The following is a 19,593-nucleotide window of genomic DNA, read 5'->3' on the forward strand; positions in this document are numbered from 1 at the left end:
TCAACTTTGATTTTTGAATTATTCTTTTCTATTGTTGCTTATAAACCTAAAACGTCTTCAACTTTCTTCATAGATTTTGATGTCGCTCCGCTTGTTGATGATGATAAGTTTCTACTGAGAGAGAGTCGCAATCCAGTAACTAAGACTACATTGTGAGGTTGCTTTGTCTTTCTGGCATTTCTTGACCTACTTGCCTTTCCATCATGTATGGTTAGGTCCATCACGGTTACCCTCTAAAAGGAACAAGTTCTCTCCTAAATTTCAAGGATCTCAATGTCTTTTTCTCTAATGTCTCAAAAGGTTGTTATCCCTAGCATTCCAATTTCTATCTTTTCGGTGAGAAACAGTATGTAAACTTAGCTAACCGGATACCATGTGACGCCAGAAGTTTCAAAAGTGCAACTAAAAATTTCTTCCCCACCCCCAAACTTAAATCAAACATTTTCTTCGATGTTCTAAAGATAAAATTAAAAGCATGAACAAGGAGAAAATATTACCACTTGAGGGAAAAGAAATAAGGAAGAATATTACCGTGTCGTATGAAAATGGGTTACCTCCCAAGAAGTGCTAAGTTTAAAGTCTTCAGCCAGACATCGGAAGGAATTAGTCACCTCATAGTATCATACAAAAGTAGCCGGAATAACTGTGGGTCATCTAGATCAAAAAGTGCTAACCAAAAGAAAAGGAAACTGCAACAGACCAAGAAGATACCGAACATACCCTTGTTTAAGACAACTACAACTAGTTGTGGTTCAAGTTCAGTCTCTATGAAAGGGTCTAGATAAATATTTTCATGGACTGCATTTCCTCATGGCTAAGATCCGATTCGGGTATTAGAGTCTGGAAAAACTCAAGTAGAAACTTAGAAGCACATAATAATAACCTAAATAACTGCGGATCCTTAAATTCAATCAGGTTTGACTCACACAGCTGACCACAAAGAAAGAGGTGGTCTTCCTTAAGCAAATGTGTCGACCCTACTCTCCTAAAGTAATTAGGTTTAGTCTCAAAACTTAATAACCGACACATCTGAAAATCATATGTTCCCAAAATTGGAAGAAAAGTTTTTGGTGGGAAAACAAAGTCAATTTTGGTATGATAGCCTGGGTTAACCACATCAACCAGAGGATGGGTTTCTAACAATTGAGCTCTCCTATGGACACAACTAGGTTCAGGAAAAAGTGTATGAAGATAATCTTGTAAGATGGCCGAGGCACAAATTTCAAGTCCCGACTGAGGGATCTTTGTAAGAGCTAAAGGTATGGCACAAGGGGAATGATAATCACCCCCAAACTTAGATTTTTGGGTATCTCTAGATAGACTAGCTACAATTTCATTAATTTCTAGATCGTTGGAATCCTGAAAATAGTCAATTGCTTCTTCTAGGCTATGCTCAAGCGACGCATCCTCACTCATATTTAATAGCTCTACGAGTTCATTTTCTTCGTCTAAGACCATTGTTTCTAAATCGCTAGACTCTAAAACAGTATTCTCAAAATAAACTCGTTCCTCTAACCATTATCGACTTCGTAATCAAAAGGAAATACTACATCATCTAAATAGGTGGTATCTCTAATCAAATCCTCGTCCTTTTGAATAGGTGAATAATCATTAAAATTATCGGGATTTGAACCAGAAATAACACTATCATCATAAAGTTCATTTAGAGTAACAAATTCCTGATCACTATGCCTACAAATTTCAAATTCTTCATCAACACTATCCACATCATAATAACATGAAAATGGTTGAACCTCATCTAAAGTAGTGTTACCAATTCTAACCTTGTCATCTTGATAAAAATTATCCTTATTTTCACGGGTAATATAGGAAAGAATGTATTGGCAATCAAGAGTAATTCGAGCATTTCTTTCTTACGTCTCTAATTTAAGCCTATGTGTTGACTCAACAAACTCACATGTTGACTCAGTTAACTTACGCATTGACTCAAGTATCTTACGTGCTTCATCGAGAGGAGAGGAATTATAAGAATCTTGCTCGTATGACCGGTGGGCATGTGGATAGTAATTGGGCTCACCATGGTATGACCCATATCCTTCAAAAGGATGGCGTTCCCAACCACTATTCCCAACATGGTCATAAAAAGGATGATGTCCATATTCAAATTCAGGTCGATAGTCATTGTATTAGCTTCTATCATACCAGTTCGACATTCTTAATTGCAAGGGAATTCTACACAATCACAAACAAGGCTGACTCGACCAAATCAAACCTATAAAATCCAGCAAACAACAAGCATGATGGATCCACTTAGATTGTTTCTAGACCAGCTTCTAATCTTTGAAAAAGGAATTCGTTACAATCTGAACAAACCTCTCTGGAATCAATCCGAGTTTAAGTAAGTTGAATTGAGACGAGAGAAGCTACGAGGAGCTTTGATACCCAAGGTCTCACTGGCATTATAAGGCGGCGCAGTCACGCGTTCAACTCGCAGAAACCATCATGAACTTCAAAGTATGCTCAAAAAAGTAACCAATATTTTTCGAACGACTTTCCTATTAAGCTCGTTACCCTATAGGTCTCGTTCTAGTCAAAATTTTAAGCTTAGGTTCGCGTTTGGTTTCGTTTTCCTAAGGCGGGCAAGAAGGAAACGGTGATGAAATCCGAGTCCTTATCTTAATTTGGCCAGGCCTTGCCCTTTACTAGGAAATTAAAACAACCGTATTCAAATCCTCAGCATATATTCACCTTAAGGCATACAATAAACCCGCTGACAGGGGATTCGCGGGTATTTCGAAAGCTTACCTCCCGTGCCAGACGGGCGTAGAACCGCTAAAGTCGACTCGGGCCACGACTCCTATGTCATGTGCGAACCCGAGGGGCCGAGACGATATTGTAATCGTCGTTCTTCCCTGCAAACAGTTTTATATTTAATGTACCCTTCCTTAGGGTTCAAAAAAAAAATTGTCCAAGTCCAAAGTCCAAATAAAGTGCAAAAGAAAATAAATAAAAAAAAAATTACAAAAAATGGAAGGTCTCTAAAAAAAATAAAAAAAATTCTCTCTTTTTTTTTTAAATTTTTCGTTCGCTTTTTTTTTTTTGCTTTGTCTTTTTCCTTCTCTTTTGGATTTAAGCTTTGATTCCAAGTCTTTAGTGTCCAACTTCAAACTTGTAATACAAAGACACACCCAAAGAAACGTAAAAAGAACAAATGAAATAAAAAAAACCTAAAAATTCTACCTAAGCACAAATCCGCATGGGCGGCGCCAAAAATTTGATTGATTTTCAAAAGTTGTTGTAGTAGTAGAGTTTGTCTAAGACTTGTGAAGGTTCAATTTTTAAATTTAATAAAAATAATATACAAATAAATATACAAATAATTTGATCGAAACAAACACCCATACCAGCTTTTCTATGACATATCACATCTACCCATGAAATTTCAGCGATTGAATCGCACAAAAACTCCTCCAAAATGCGATCGAAAAATCTGCCAGTGAAAAGAAATATTTTCCCGCCAATTTTTTTTTGAATTTGTGAAGAAGGTCATCCCTTATCCAGTGGTCGCCCCTTATCCGTTGCTGGAGTCCGAATAACACATGCCCTTTAAGGTGCCTTAAGTAATTTTTCTGGGGTGTTTTTAGTCTCTATCCTGGGGTACCTTTAACACATTTCGGGGGTGTAAAACACCACTTTTCGATCCAATTTCGCCGCAAGAGCTTATTTTTCCAAAAACATCTACAAAAACGTAAAACACCATAATAAGTATGAAATCGAGTACTAACAATACAGAACATTGAGGACAAATTAGACACAAAAATGTGTCTATCAGATCTCTAAGCCAGTTGCTGGTGGATATTACAAATTAACCAACGTGGACAACAAGGAGAACGTAGCTATAATTCACGAGAATTGGCTCCAGGCCTTTGACGCCTAAGGTCTTAGACGTTTGGGGTATTGGGTGTTCAAAGCACGAACGCCCAAAATGTTTGGCATTTAGGAATTTCTTTCATTGTTTTTCAATTCCTCCAAAATGTTTGCAATACTTTCATTCAGTAATTTAAATCCAGCAATCTATCAAAATTCAGATTACTTAAAGAAAATCTCCATCAAATCCAAAGAAAATCCCCAATCATCTACTTGTCCAAAACCAATCAAAAAACAAAAAATAAAACCTCACATCTTTCAGAAGTTCAAGAGATTATGAAAGGAAATCAAAGAAAATCAGCAAAGAAAGACTTTTGCTCCTCTGTATCTTTCAAGACTTGTAAGGCCGCCTTCTCCATGTTCAGCTCTTCAGTCAGCCTAGAAATATTGTCTTCCTTCTCCATCACAACATCATTTGGAAAGGGTATGTTCTTCTCACATGAGTCCTTGATAGCATTTATCTTCTTACGAAGCCACTTCACGTTGAAGCCAAGTCTCTCAGAATTCTCCAAGTTGAACTCCCAATCAAAGAGTACATCTGAAGTTACAGTATTTCTGTCCCTAGCACATATGTCACTTACAACACACAAGATTACACTTACTTGCATTGTTAAAGAATAAGCACACTTGGGATCTCTGGTAACGATGATGTGACCAAATTTCTTCCATATCTTCTCGTACAAGCCGGCATATCCAATGGGAATGCTGAATCCACCAACCAGTTCGTGATAGGGGAGTGATTCATCAAATGGAGGGTCAAAAGAAATCCCTGCACTCGGGTATTCATGCACTACTATACGATTCTCGATTACTTGAGCAACTTCCACGGTCATGGCAACAGTTTCTTCAGTTTCTTCTACTCGTGGTTCAACTTCTTCCGCCACTGAAACAATAACTATTGAAGTCTCAACATCAGTGATAACCCTCTCATGGACTTTAAGTGCATAGATGGTTGTGTCTCCATCAATAACCCCATGGTTGCTCGAGTTATCATTATTAGCTCATTCATTCTCAACTTCGGTACTTGACACCTAATACGAAGATTACATGAGATTAGGATCATCCAAGCATGAAACCAAAGGAAATTATAAAGTTTGGCATGAAAGTGAACTAATGATACTTAAGTTCTTCATTTTAAATGCTAGACATCAGCAAATAACGTGAAATTCACAAAAAACACGTTTTACAACAAGCTCGTCCGAGAAGATTTTACACTGCCCTGTACAAAACGACGAACTAGGAGCAATTGGTGAAGAATATAAGGCAGAGTTATATACTATTCTCTTTTTATGGATGTTATTTATAACATATAAAAATTTCATAATAATCGGATGAACGGGCAAAACGATGTGGTCAAAACATCGGACTACATGACAGATGAAAATTTTCTGGAAGTCTCCTGGAAGTTTACTATTTCTCTGATTTCACCTCCTAAAAGTGTTCAAAACTCTAAAAGCTTCTTTGCTAAAGCTTGGAAATTTCCTGGGAATAAGGATACACGGGTAGATTGCGAAAATCCGACATCGTATGAAGATTCTACAGCATTTTTGCTTAAGGGATGAGATCTGAAATTTCTGGTAACGTATTTCGGCAAAACTTTTCGTATATTTACACGAATTCTCATTCACCCATTCATAAATCAGGAATTTTATGCTCTTATGGATTAAATGTAAGGGAAATACATACTTGGGTGGTCTCTGAAACCTTCGAAAAACCTGAATTACCCGCATCAACACCAAGAGCACCGTCACTTTCATTCGGTTTTGAGCTCTGAGAATTTTCTTTATCGCCATTTTACGAGGATGAACGAACATCACCAGTACTCTCGACCTCCATGGAGACATCCTCCTGGACATATTCTCAACAATCAGCATTTTGTCTACAAAGCATCATAATTGGATATACGAAGAAATACTTACGGCCTCTTCTTCACTCAAACCAGAAACTGTTTTCCCAGCGGAAAATAACTGAAGACCGTCAATACTTGATGGAGTAAAATTCTCTAACAAAGTAACAAACATTGGTTTTGCGATCCTAATTACACGGATGAGAAGAAGTCATGGTGAAAGAAATATCGACAATTCACTAAAGAAATCACTGGGGACTTTATGGTGTTAGGTAAAATCTTATAATTCTTATTCCTGCCTTCTCCACCATGAATAATTGCTTCAGTTTCTGAGATGTCTACATCGATTCGAGGTCTTGCGTTACGACCGTCCTGTGGAAAATTTTGATGCAGTAATCAAAACACAATTATCATAATTTTATGAAAATTACACAAAGAATATTTACTTGTGAACATCCTGGAGATGTTTTTCGTTTATCACCACCAGGCTTCAGTCTTGGTCGAGTAGCAATCATCTCAGCAGAAGGAGGCTCCTTCACCAAAGGTTGATCAACCGACACGAAATCGAGTAAACGCCCGAGTTGTTGATCCCAAAAGTTTATGTAACCTGGAGTTACATATGTAATTCGCTCAGAGCTAGGGAACCAGTATTCACTTCCTTCCACATGTGTGCGGTCTAAGCGGGTCATGAGTTGTTCAACTGATGGTTTCCTTCTTCGAAAAGTCGGAACACACTGATCCATACCCATTTTCCGAGCTGCTCTATCAATATTGTATTCTTCCACCAATAATTCACCATGTATTATTGATATCAGGTAACCAGGAGTGCAACTCAACATAAAAGACCTCTCGCCGTCACTCAAATCAGCACCAGATTTCAAAGTCATACTCTCTTCAGCATTAAAAGTTGTCAACTGAAAAATATAAGAAGGAACTGACACCCATGGGCGAAAGTTGAATTCAGATTCACGGTCTAACACATCAATGAAGCGAGTCTTGAGTCGAGGTTTCTTTGTGGACCAGCGCATGATCCTGGCATTGGTCTTCTCAGAGAAAACATGGCGAGCATCAGCATTCAATCCTTGCAAGATGGTACGTGGAATGGGTGCATAATTCTTGAAACGTTCCCACATCAAAGCTTGAAGAAACATTGTATTGGCATAGCATTCAATCTTCATAAAACCGTTCGAGATGCTGGAGTCTATAATCAAGGAGTCTAAGTTAGAGTACAAAGAACCCAAGAACAGACTACCTATTGGGAGTTTCTCACCCTGAGCCATCTTAATTGCAAAAGGAATCACGAACGGCTTCAACAAATTTCCAGAGTCTTCAAATACATCTCTGGACAGCGATAAACACAAGAAAGCAGCAATAGACAACGTACCATCAACAGGCCACTCCAGAGGAGTATCCCTCGACCACCAATGTATTAACCAATGAGCATAACAACCTTTGCTCCAGGATGCCTTATTGATCTCCTCCATTGCAGCTGTCAAGATGTTAGAGATTGCAGTTTCCTCTAAGGAAGAAAGACCTTCAGGAAGGTTACCCCTGATTGGAAGATGCAACAAAGCAACTACATATTCTAAAGTAATAGTAGACTCTCCCCATCTGTATATGAAGGAGGGAGTTGGAATGCACCAACAAGCAAGTAGAGCTACCTCGCGCATCATGAAAAATGAATAAGTCTCCAGAAGCTTGGATAGCCCGTATTATCTGTGCATCATGCAACTTGGATCGAACGCGAGGAAAACCCAACATATACATCGCCCATCCAGAAAACTTCTCTAAAGGCCGTCGAGAAAGCTTAAATTCAATGATTGATGCAAAAAAATATCCTCGTTAGAGACAGAACCGAATGGTTGCCTGTGGAGTCACCAATTTTTTCTGAGTAACCTCTCTAGGATTTATCAGAAGACGAAATGCTGGAGTTCTGAGACGCTTTTCAGACCCTTGATCCACAAAGAACGCATCCTCTATATTTGGAACATTCTTGATTCCAGGTGTTTCATCTTCCTCTTCGCCAATAGAAGTCTCATCCATGCATGTATCGTCCCTGGAGGTATCATTATCTACACATGGATCATCTCTGGAGGCATCATTAGCTTGGGAATCAGACATCCTTTCGAAGTAGCTGTAAGATTCACATAACATTCTACTTCAGTATATCATCCAGATGCAAACTTCGACAAGTTGATGGAATCATGCAAATGGCAAAATGCTCAACTAGTATCGGCAAAAATGGTAATTCTTGACTGTTACCTTTTTATGATTCCACTAACAGTAGTGATTATAATACGAGAGTTAACACTTCAAAACTTGCTCATTTCTTCGAAATCTACAAAAGACGAGCAAAACTCAGATTTTCATAAAATCATGAACAATTCTACTGTGCGAACATTCACCATAGAATCATGAAAACTAAACAATATTTCATCACAAATAATTGTTTACCTTTAAATGTTATTCAAAATTCAGATTTTGCTTTTCCAAAAGAAAATATAATATATAATCATATATATATAACGTGAATTATTCACATAAAAATAAATTTTGTTGTTTTAATGTGAGCAAAACGCACGTAATCTTTTTTTCCGTGAACATGTCACGATTTTTGCATACAAAAAAAAATCGTGGATATTCCACTCATAAAAAAAAAAACTTTTCCTTCGTACGATCGTCCGTCTTTGAGGCGAGGGTTTATTTCGGTTTTGTGAAAATTTATACTTTTAAAATAAAGTTTTGGTTTCCATGAGAGCTCATAATTAAAATTTTATCACTAGACACAGGTCTATATATATAAAAAAAAAATCTCTCTTAAGTCAGGGATTATTACTAGTTTCTTAAACTAACGATCGAACGAACGTACATTCCTAAAACAAGGGTTTTTCATAAAACTCACATCCAAAAGTATGTACATACACATATTATTTTTATGATGATGAACAACTTATGAACAAACTATAAACTTCTGAAAGAAAATTTTTTTTCGCTTACCTGGTCGGTGTCGGACGGAATATGGCCGGACGGTGGCAACAGTTCCGGCGAAAATTTTCTCCTGCTTTCCTCTGTGCTCAAGCGTGAAGATGATGAAGGGAGGAAGGTGGTGGTCGGTCGTGTAGGTGAAATAAAAAAAAAGAGGATTAATCCCTTTTATATCAAATTTTATTTCCAAAACCTAATTTCACAAGGATTTCCTTTTTCGGCCCGGACCCGTGAATCCTAAACCGACCAAGGTTCCATCACCAAATCAGCAGTGCTACACCATTTTATGCCCGTTAGATGAGGCTTTATCATGCCACTGAGATCTTCGTTCAAGCCGTGGTTTGCTCGCGCAATCGAAAATCCGGTAATATCTTATCTTACGACTAAGTTCAATTACTTATTTTGTTTGTAACTGGAAAATCACCATCCAGTGCTGACTGAGGAACATGACTGTCCCTCACTAAGCAGGGGACTTAATGTAGATGGTGGATTTTCGACAAGGACTAAAATCGTAAAATCATAATTATACGTGCTCCTAATCCAGCAATCAGTTGAGTATTGAGTCTCATGTCTCTTATCGAAGCATGAAAGCTCATGCCACAAGAATCTCTGACTGAGAATATTGTCTCTTAGAGTATATATAGATGTGTAGTCTCTCATCTGAGGCAACGGCATATCTCATGAATACTGAGAAATTTCAGTAATTACTTCTATATAGAATCGAAAGATTGGACGGCTCCTAGACAACTTTCCTGCTAGTATATAGCAATAACGTCTTCAGGATGTAACAATGTTTTCCCTGACTATATGAAAGAAATATGACGCTTCAACAAGCTCATACATATCACTCAATTCCTGAATAATTAATGCTCCCAGACGATCGTACTACTATAGAGCCATCAATTAATTATTCCTAAATCATTAAATCATTAATTGAATCCCTGGAAAATATTCTACGTTTTTCATAATATTTTGTTACTTCAATTCATGGTTCTTCCCACCAGAATTCCATGGGTTAGTAATAAATATTCAACACACAGGCATCTGAGCCACTATCGAGTAAACCCCGACTAAAATAGTGCAAGTGTACTCAGCAATAATGCACTAACGAGCACCTGAATGCACGAACGAGCATTCCAAAACACGAAGGAATGATGAACCTATGCAAAATAGGAAGAAAATAATAAATAATAAAATATTAATCAAGGTGCTGGGGGACTTGGCCCACCGACCGTCCGGTCGTGTCGTGGCCAGTCCCATGCCCAATTTTATATTTTATCATATTTTATTATTTTCCTTGATCTTATGAAAATTCCCTCATTTGAACAAAATTCCTTCGTTTCAAAGAAACTCCTCAGTTTTATGTGTTTCCTTCACATCAAGAAAATAATAATTAATTAGGAAAGATGTGCGGGACCAAGCATACTAGTAGGCCGGTCATTCCCTAGTTGTGGCCTATCCCACACCTTGCATTCCTTATTATTTTATTATTATTTCCTTGATCCCATGAAATTCCTTGATTTCATGATATTTCCTTCACATTAAGAAAAAAGGATAAAATTAGGGAAACTTGTGGGACCGGGCCCTAGCCGGCCGACCATGCCCAATCCGGTCCCACACGCCCTTATTTTATTATTATTAATATTATTTGTTTCCCTCATCTCATGGAAACTCCTTCACTTCAAGGAAACTCCTTGATTTCAACAAAACTCCTTGGTTTCAACAAACTCCTTGATTTCATGATATTTCCCTAAAATCATGAAAATAATATAAAATTAGGAAAAGTGTCATGGGACTGGGCTCCTTGGTCGGCCGGCCATTGGCCATATCCGGTCCCACACTTCATGATTCCTTCATTTTATTATTATTATTATTATTTCCTTCATCTTATGAAGTTTCCTCAGTTTCAGCAAAATCCTTGATTTCTTCATATTATCCCAAATTGTTGCTCAAACGCATATCATAAAATATCAAAATTCTCAGGACTGAGACAGGAACACTCTGGCTACGTGAGCATGTTACCTTGACCGACTAAGGTTGGATCTTTGGCTTGCAAGGAGCCAGTACCACGCATTTTCACAGTTTGACCTAATTTGCACAGCCGCACGTATTAGGTCCAGAAACCTTCCAAACAACTTGGAATTTCATGGAATGATCGTCAGTCGATCCCGTGACCAACCAGGGCCGGTTTCATGACCTCTTGGTCGGTCCCTCATCTCTTCATAATTAATTAGGTTTTATCACCTAAGGTCAGATGAGCATTATTTTAATAAATGATTAGACCAGCATTTAATCATCCTTTCACCAACTGGTCTTCAAGAGACTTTGGTATTTGCTCACTTGAGAATTTCGGCGCTACATGGTCGACCCATCATCCCATGTAGCCGGTCCCTCCTTCTCCGTGGTTAATTTTCATTGAACCATCAATTGATCGAATTAGGGTTTTGAGTCCAAGGTTCATAATTCCAGATTCGAACGCTAATAATTTTACGACGATCCCATGATCAACATTTTTATTAATTATACTCGGTTCAGTTTATTTTAAAATAAAACAATATTTTATTTGGTCATGCTACCAATAATTCATCAAACGAGCAACATTTGCTCAAACGAGCAACATTTGCTCAAACGAGCAACATTTGCTCAGACTAAGGAATATTGGTTCAATTATCAATATTCAACAATCCATCGAATGAGCAATATTTGCTCACCTTAACTATCAACATTTACTTGAGAATTATACATCTGTCTTAACAGACACATTCAATTCATGAGTCACAGAACATTTGCAAATCACGTTTGACTCAGCAATACAAGGACTCATCGTCTCATGAAGTCAACAACTGACTAACTAAATACACGTCTGACTTGCAGACTCCACAATCACGAGACATCAATCGTGTTACATGGGGTGATATTAACTAGGGTTTTGGTCTGGCGGTCTACGGCACGTGTGTTCATACACACGATGAGAATGTGAGCAAGTCGTGCAATCAGTTGAAGGAGTTAGCAAAGTAGTAGGTAGAAAATCAACCAAGTCTCCGCACAATGAGCAACTGGTTTTAACACGATTTCCACTTCCCCACTCTTTGACTCCAGCAACTGTCACACTTCATGGGATCAAGGTGTTTACAATTCTACCAACATAAATAAGTCTCAGAATCATAATTGAAAACATGACAATCTTTTCTCCAGCAGACAACACGAGATTAACAACTCAACGTTGATCAATTACTCTCAACATAGCAAGTTCAATCAATCAGAGCTTATTTTATTTCTTTACACAGAATACACAACACAGCTACAATCTTTGATCTTCATTGATCTCACACATTTCTTAGCTTCCCTCCTACAGATCGACCCATCCTCTCTTGTGACCGAATTGACTTTGGAACGACCATTGTCTTGGTTTAGGACGGATTCCTACAGATTGATCTCTCGAATTCAAAGCACTCCCTTTTTGTAGTGCATATGTGTGAGGTTTAAAAGTTCGCTCGGTTCAAGGAGTTTCCTCCGCACGGTCGTCTCCTCAATTCCGTAAAAACCAACAACTCGTTTTGCCCCATATACAAACCAATGTTGGATATAAGCATTGTGTGGCAACACATATATGTATAAGTCTTTTTTCCTTGAACCGAAGTTTGCGAACTTTGTTAATCAAGAGAACCGGAACAAGAGCCTTGAACTCAGTCCGCGAACCCAGTCCGCGAACTGGCGGAAGTTCTCGACCCGAGAATATCTGCTGGAGTTTGAGAACTCCTTCCGGAACTAAATTACGCGAACTAAGTATGCGAACTTAAGTTGGTTATATCTAAAGACGATTGTTTGTGAACTTATTTATATTAACTAAGGAATGCAAAATGCAAACCGTGGCTATAAAGTTCATGAACCGATTCGAGTGAATCAAATCGTTTTTGCTTTGATTGTGTCTTATGTAGTTACATAAGATTTCCTTGCAATTGATCAACTCTCTAACTAGTTCATTTGAACTAGTTATGGTGAAGAAGAATATGGTTGGTATGAAAGTGCTCATATAGCTAACCATTTGGTTAACTATTGTTGAACCAACAAATGTACATGTTTGGGTGCGGTTACACAAACCTAAAATCGTGCATTTCATTTGTTGTAACAAGCTAAGTTTTTGATCCAACGGTTGAAAGATATTAGCTTGAATCTAATCAGGTTTTCATATAACGGTGAATATTGAATGCTTTGTTACAAAGCTAACATTGATTGCAAACCCTGATTTTAAAGACTATATAAGGGAGAACTCTAGCAACTGGGAAACCTAATCCCCACACCTCATGTGTGATACTAGTTGTATTAGCTAGAGTCGATTCTTCTTTAACCTTAGGTTTCTTCTTGTAAACCAGGTTAAGACTTCATTGGGATTGTAAAGCCAGACGATACTACTTTCTCGTAGTTGTGTGATCTGATGTTGCATCTTCTATCTTTTTGAGTACAATCATAACGATTGGCTTGAGATATATATCTCCGATAGGAAAGATATAAAAGTAATCACAAACATCTTCATCTCATTGTTTGTAATTCCACAATATCTTATTTCCCGCGTCGATTAAGATTATTGTGAGGTGATTGATAATACTAGGTTGTTCTTCGGGAATATAAATCCAGTTTATCAATTGGTTCATGTTCATCTTGATTTATCAAAAGACGGAACAAAAACTTGTAGGTATTTCTGTGGGAGACAGGTTTATCTATTCCTGTAGACTTTTCTGTGTGATACAGATTTGTTTATTACAGTCTTCGACTTTGGGTCGTAGCAACTCTTAATTGTGGGTGAGATCAACTAAGGGAATCAAGTACGTAGTATCCTGCTGGGATCAGAGACGTGGATGCATAAATGTACCTTGGATCAGTGTGAGATTGATTGGGGTTCAACTACAGTCCAGACCGAAGTTAGTTTGTAGTAGGCTAGTGTCTGTAGCGGCTTAATACAGTGTGTGTTCAATCTGGACTAGGTCCCGGGGTTTTTATGCATTTGCGGTTTTCTCATTAACAAAATTCTGGTGTATGTGTTATTTCTATTCCGCATTATATTTTGTTATATAATTGAAATATCACAGGTTGTGCATTTGAATCAATCAATTGAAAATCCGACCTTGGTTGTTGATTGAAATTGATTGATACTTGAACATTGGACTTTGGTACCGTTCAAGTGATTTCTCTTGTATTCAATTAGACTCGCAGATTTCTATTTTCTTGAGAAAGAATTGAATCAAGAAAAAGAGATATAACTCTTTGATATACTTTATTAAGATTGACTCTAGTTGATTCTCTTGAAAGTATATTGGAGTTTGTCCATACAAATTGCTAAGAGAAATATTGGGTGTGGTTGTTATATCCCCACTTTTTCAGAAAGACTTCATTGGGATTGTGAAGCTAGACAAAACTACTTCTCTTGTAGTCGAGCGATCTGATCTTGCCATTTTCTATCGTACGAGTTTAACTGAATAATTGACTTGAGATTATATCTCCGATAGGGCAAGATAAAAAGAAATCACAAACATCTTCGTCTCATCATTTGTAATTCCGCAATATCTAGTTTCGCTACCATACGATTTAGATTATTGTGAGGTGATTGATAATTCTAGGCTGTTCTTCGGGAATATAAGTACGGGTTATCAATTGGTTTCTGTTCACCTTGATTTTATCAAAAGACGGAACAAAACTCTTAGGTTTATCTGTGGGAGACAGATTAATCTATCATTGTAGACTTTTCTGTGTGATACAGATTTGTTTATTAAAGTCTTCGACTTTGGGTCGTAGCAACTCTTGGTTGTGGGTGAGATCAGCTAAGGGAATCAAGTGCATAGTGTCCTGTTGGGATCAGAGACGTAAGGAGCGCAATTGTACCTTGAATCATTGTGATATTGATTAGGGTTCAACTACAGTCCAGACCGAAGTTAGTTTGTAGTAGGCTAGTGTCTGTAGCGGCTTAATACAGTGTGATGTTCAATCTGGACTAGGTCCCAGGGTTTTTCTGCATTTGCGGTTTCCTCGTTAACAAAATTTCTGGTGTCTGTGTTATTTTTATTCCACATTATATTTTGTTATATAATTGAAATATCACAGGTTATGCGTTAAGATCAATCAATTAGAATATCCAACCTTTGGTTGTTGATTTAAATTGATTGACACTTGGATATTGGTCTTTGGACATCCAAGTTTATCTCTCTAGTATTTGATAAAGACTCGCAGATTTCCATTTGCTTGAGTAAAAATCAAATCGACAGATTGAGATATCAACTCTTTGATATACTTTTATCTAGATTGAGTCTGACTGTCTAGTTGATTCTCTAGAAAGTATATTGGAGTTAGTCCATACAAATTGCTAATCGAAATATTGGTTGAGGTTGTTAGACCCCCGCTTTTTCGCTGGTGATACAACTCCTCCTCAAACCAACATCGGAAACCATCCTCTCTTCGGCCGGTCTCCTGAAGAAATTAGAGAAAATCCGCCTACCATAGTTGATCTCATGAAGGTGCAACAGACTCTCGCCAAAAATGAGATTGACATGGAAGCAACATACAAAGAGTTATGTACTTACCTCAAAATTCTCACAGACAAGATGGCAGAGAAAACTCCAGAACAACACTAATCGGAGAAAGGAAAATCCAAAGAAACATCTCTGGCGGCTGATCCTGAAGTCTCTCCAATCCATGTAGTAGATGATGATGGAATCCGCAAGGATGCAGATAACCCAACGATGGAGTCTGTAGGTTTCATCACTCGTTAAGACCTGGAACGCTTTATGGAGGATCGAGGAAAAGATAAGACATCATTTGTTCACCGTCACCAACCTCCGTACCCTGATGCTACACAGAGGATTCCTCCCCCGAAAGGCTATACTTCTCCAACGCTCACTCTTTAAAATGGAACGAGGGATGCTCGAGAACATGTCTCCCGATTCCTGGAAGCACTAGGCGAACATGAACATAACCATGTTGTCCGTCTGAAGGAATTCTCAAAATATCTGACAGGCAGAGCATACACATAGTATAACAACATTGCACCAGGAAGCATCACCAGTTGAGGAGAAGCACTAGTCCAGAAGGGGCCATAAATGGCGAACGAAACCTGTTATAAAACATGGTTTATCAAGGTTTTCATATGTTATTCGAACCGTTATTTATTTGGTGTTACTCTTTGTAAGTGACAAATAAAAAACGTTATTAAGTATAACGAATAAAATTTGTGACTTAAAATCACGTACATAATCTGTTATTAAATATCACAGTTATTGTATGTAAAATAAAATAACGATTAATATCTGTCATAATAATAATAATAATAGAGGCATTTTCATAAAAATTATATTACTAATTCAAACAAGAATTTTCCGTCGTTTTTTTGGCTACTAATTCAGATCCAGGCTTCAATATTCAGATTTTGTGAATCTGAAATTCAATGATCATAATCGGTTGAAATTAACTTTATTAATTACCAAAAATAACATTACCAAAAATAACAAATAAGAAATATAATCTCCGATTACAAATCCAAAGTATACTAGCAACCTAAAGCTACATATAGAACATTAAAACTAATTCGATCCAGTCACCTTGCGACTCTAATTTGGTCGCTCTCTTACAGGAGTTGCATAAGCTTTGGCCACAAATCATTTCACCTCTTGAAACAAGTATTCCAACTCTATCGCATAACGTCAGTCATAATCACCATCATTTGGAGGCCTTGCTCTATCAACATATGCAGATGCAACTGCTTTCTTCTTGAAGCTCCTCAAAAAGCAAAGACCAAACTGAAAACCGCAGACTACCCAATCCGGCAACCAAGTCTGATGTGTTTTCTGCATCACTATTCATAAACGCTTCAAACAGAATATATGATTTCAAGCTGAAGCTCCTCAAAAAGCAAAAGACCAAACTGAGAACCACAGACTACCCAATCCGACAACTAAGTCGGATATGCTTTCTGCATCACTATTCATAAACGCTTCGTATAGAATACATGATACCCCGAGAATCCAATTAGAAAGGCATAAAGGCTAGAAACTTCAGCAGCTTTTGTTGCATTGGAGGCTAATGCAACATCCAGTAACAGAAGGCAGATATGAAGAGCAGTTATCTGAAAGAAAAATAATGAAAAAAATCAATCGTTTGATATAGCGAAATAATAGTAAGATAAACAAATATCACTAATAATCATCATAATTAATACCTCATCAAGGGGTTCAGCATTCTCATATAATGGTCCCGAAACCGACAACGCATTTTTGTACTCATGAAGATGGATTAAGATAACTGCCTGTAGAGCCGCGAGCCGTTGTTAGTAAGTAAATCAAAAACATACTACAAAAGTTGCTCATGGTATGCCTAAAGACAAATAATCTAGTACAAAAGTTTAACCAACTGTTTGCCAAGTAAATCAGGAGAGCTTACAATGTACAGTTTTGCAACAGAAGTGTCAAATTCATCTGCGTATGCACTAGTAGTTATGGCAGCAGAAAACTGATGTCCTCTAGATCCTAAGATACCATTATTAATAATACTGCTTGCGACCACCTCTATCCAGCTGCATGAGCAAGCTCCTGACTTCTCTTATGAATCATCCTATACGAAACGATACGTTAAGTACTGTGTTCAGGGATAAATATTAGCTACATGCAAAATAAGAGGAGATTATAAACTTTGAATTCCTTAATGGAAAAATTATGATAATGTGTACATGGCCCGCAACCAAGATGATCCATTTTTATTATAATAATCTAAACTAGTATTGTTGATATACACAATCTAAGGTTATTTCTCCAAAATAAAGAGATCAACTTAAGCACTGAAATAAGGTTAAAGATTTGCTTCAAGATGACCTTCAACGCGGTACACTTTCATGTTTTAAGAAAAAGAAAACCCTGACTTTTATTTTACTTTTAAAGGTAAGTAATAACAACAAAGTTTACAACATATAAGATGAAAATTGATAAAGTAAAGAAGAAATGAAAAGAGGGAAATGCAAAAAAGAAGATACGACCCCTTAAAGGTTCTAACTCTAGCAAACCAAACATCTGGAAACCGTATTCATTGAGTGTATGGACGAGCAAAGAAAATGTTCATGACTATAAAATGTATACTAGGACATGTGTCAACCCCAGTAGCCTCCTTTATAAACTGGCATGTGAACTAAGACATAGTGCAACAGATTAATAAATTCTATTTTCCTATATTTATTTAGAAAAAAAGGAAAAGACCGTGTTCTCGAAATGGAAAAAAGGTTATTCCATGAGGTACCGTATTAGTTTGGGTCAAAATGCCTTTTAACGAATTCTTTGTGAGGGAATTGCCCACCACCATCACCTCGACCACTTATGCCTCTACCTCCAACAACAGCCTTTGATAGTCCACCATCGCCTGCAGTATCCACACCACCACCTCTTAATCCTCCATAGGCACCAAAAAAACACTCCTTCTAACATGATCCTCCTCCCTCAACACCTACCCACCAACACCATCCTAATATAATGCAAAAGAGATCAGTAAATTTGAGATACGAATTACTAAATTCTACAATACAAGCTTATAATGTTGGATTGAGATCAGTGTAAACATTACATTCAATCAAAATTTTGAAGAGTTTATAAACAAACTGAAACATGGAAGACATGAACCCATATATTTTTAGAGTTTGCTTTCTTACCCAGAGTATTGGAAACATCCCACACCACAACGGAAATTTGCATGAGGTGACCATCCACTTCCATAACCAGTCATTCTATCTAAAGCAAGTCATCAATAATATTAATACCAAATGAAACCTAGGAACCAATGGAACTGTCAGAATAAACAAGATAAGAGGAAGACTGAAATGTAGCCTTTACCTTAAACATAAATCTTCAACATGAAAGGATCTTCAAAACTACACCAAAAAAATAAATAAAATTGAAACCTAAACAAGATAAGTTAGACTTATCTAATTACAGATCTGGATGGAGTTATTGAATGAAAAGAGAGGGGTCTTTACCTTGTCTGCTTGTCAGGGTCAGGACAACATCAATTACTAATAAACATCTGCAAACATCATCTAGGGATAACATGTTTAGTGAAGAAATTAATAATAATAAAGAATAAATGGAAAATTGAAGGTTGGAAGATCATTACCTTATACTTCTATAGGGGAAAAAACAAAACGAAAGTAGGGTTTAAGAAGGTAAAACGAAAATTGGGTTCGTTATACGGATAAATCTGAACAACTATGGGTTGAGAAGATAATGAAACACGTACAATTGTGTGTGTGATTTGAGTAATTCAGGGTTAGGTTTGGTAGAATTCAGTCATATAAACTCTGAAGAGGAAGAATACTCCACAATTCTCTCCTCAACTTTTGTATGACTGAATAATACTATTGAAAAACAAATAAATGAAATAAAGAAACTACTTTCGGGGATAATCTACCAAAGCTTCGCTCATAATCGAGGAGAAGAGGAAGAAGAAAGAGAGAGGCGCAGTTAGGTTAGATTAGAATACATGAAGTAGAGCGAGAGATGAAGTTGGGTCAAAGATAAAGATGGGTGTATGCCAAACCGACCAAAAAACAAAACTAATGGCAACTATGCCGGCCGCTATAAAAACATGTATTCCATTCGTTTCACAAAGACAGTCCGCTTTAACTTTCTCAAAATATTAAGGAGACCATACTATTTTACTTGACTACCCTTAGTTACTTACCTATTTTATTCTAATAAAAATGCTTGCAATAAAGACTATCCAAAATTGGTGCGAGAATTATAAATACAAAATATAAAAGGGAAATTTAAAAGATATTGAATTTAAGAAGTATAAACTTTATAAGGAATCTAATTTTTAGAGTTAAATGTATATTTCCTTAAAAGGAATGA

At 37.1% G+C, this 19,593-nt stretch overlaps 1 long non-coding RNA gene across 9 annotated transcripts; it reads right to left on the bottom strand.

Moving 5' to 3' along the window:
* Positions 1–16,152: 16,152 nt before the first annotated feature.
* LOC113319440 lies at positions 16,153–19,285 on the bottom strand. Of its 9 annotated transcripts, none has more exons than XR_003345477.1 (8): positions 18,857–19,285; positions 18,720–18,779; positions 18,577–18,644; positions 18,396–18,474; positions 17,990–18,211; positions 17,144–17,314; positions 16,923–17,009; positions 16,153–16,829 (listed from the first exon to the last, which is right to left on the bottom strand). It is a non-coding gene; the product is annotated as an uncharacterized LOC113319440 (long non-coding RNA). The 9 variants fall into 9 exon arrangements; XR_003345474.1 differs by having other exon boundaries at positions 18,720–18,766; positions 18,857–19,284; XR_003345479.1 differs by having other exon boundaries at positions 18,396–18,470; positions 18,577–18,614; positions 18,857–19,284.
* Between the last annotated feature and the right edge of the window lie 308 nt (positions 19,286–19,593).

This window comes from Papaver somniferum, chromosome 10 (assembly GCF_003573695.1).
Source record: "Papaver somniferum cultivar HN1 chromosome 10, ASM357369v1, whole genome shotgun sequence".
Taxonomy (NCBI): Eukaryota; Viridiplantae; Streptophyta; class Magnoliopsida; order Ranunculales; family Papaveraceae; genus Papaver; species Papaver somniferum.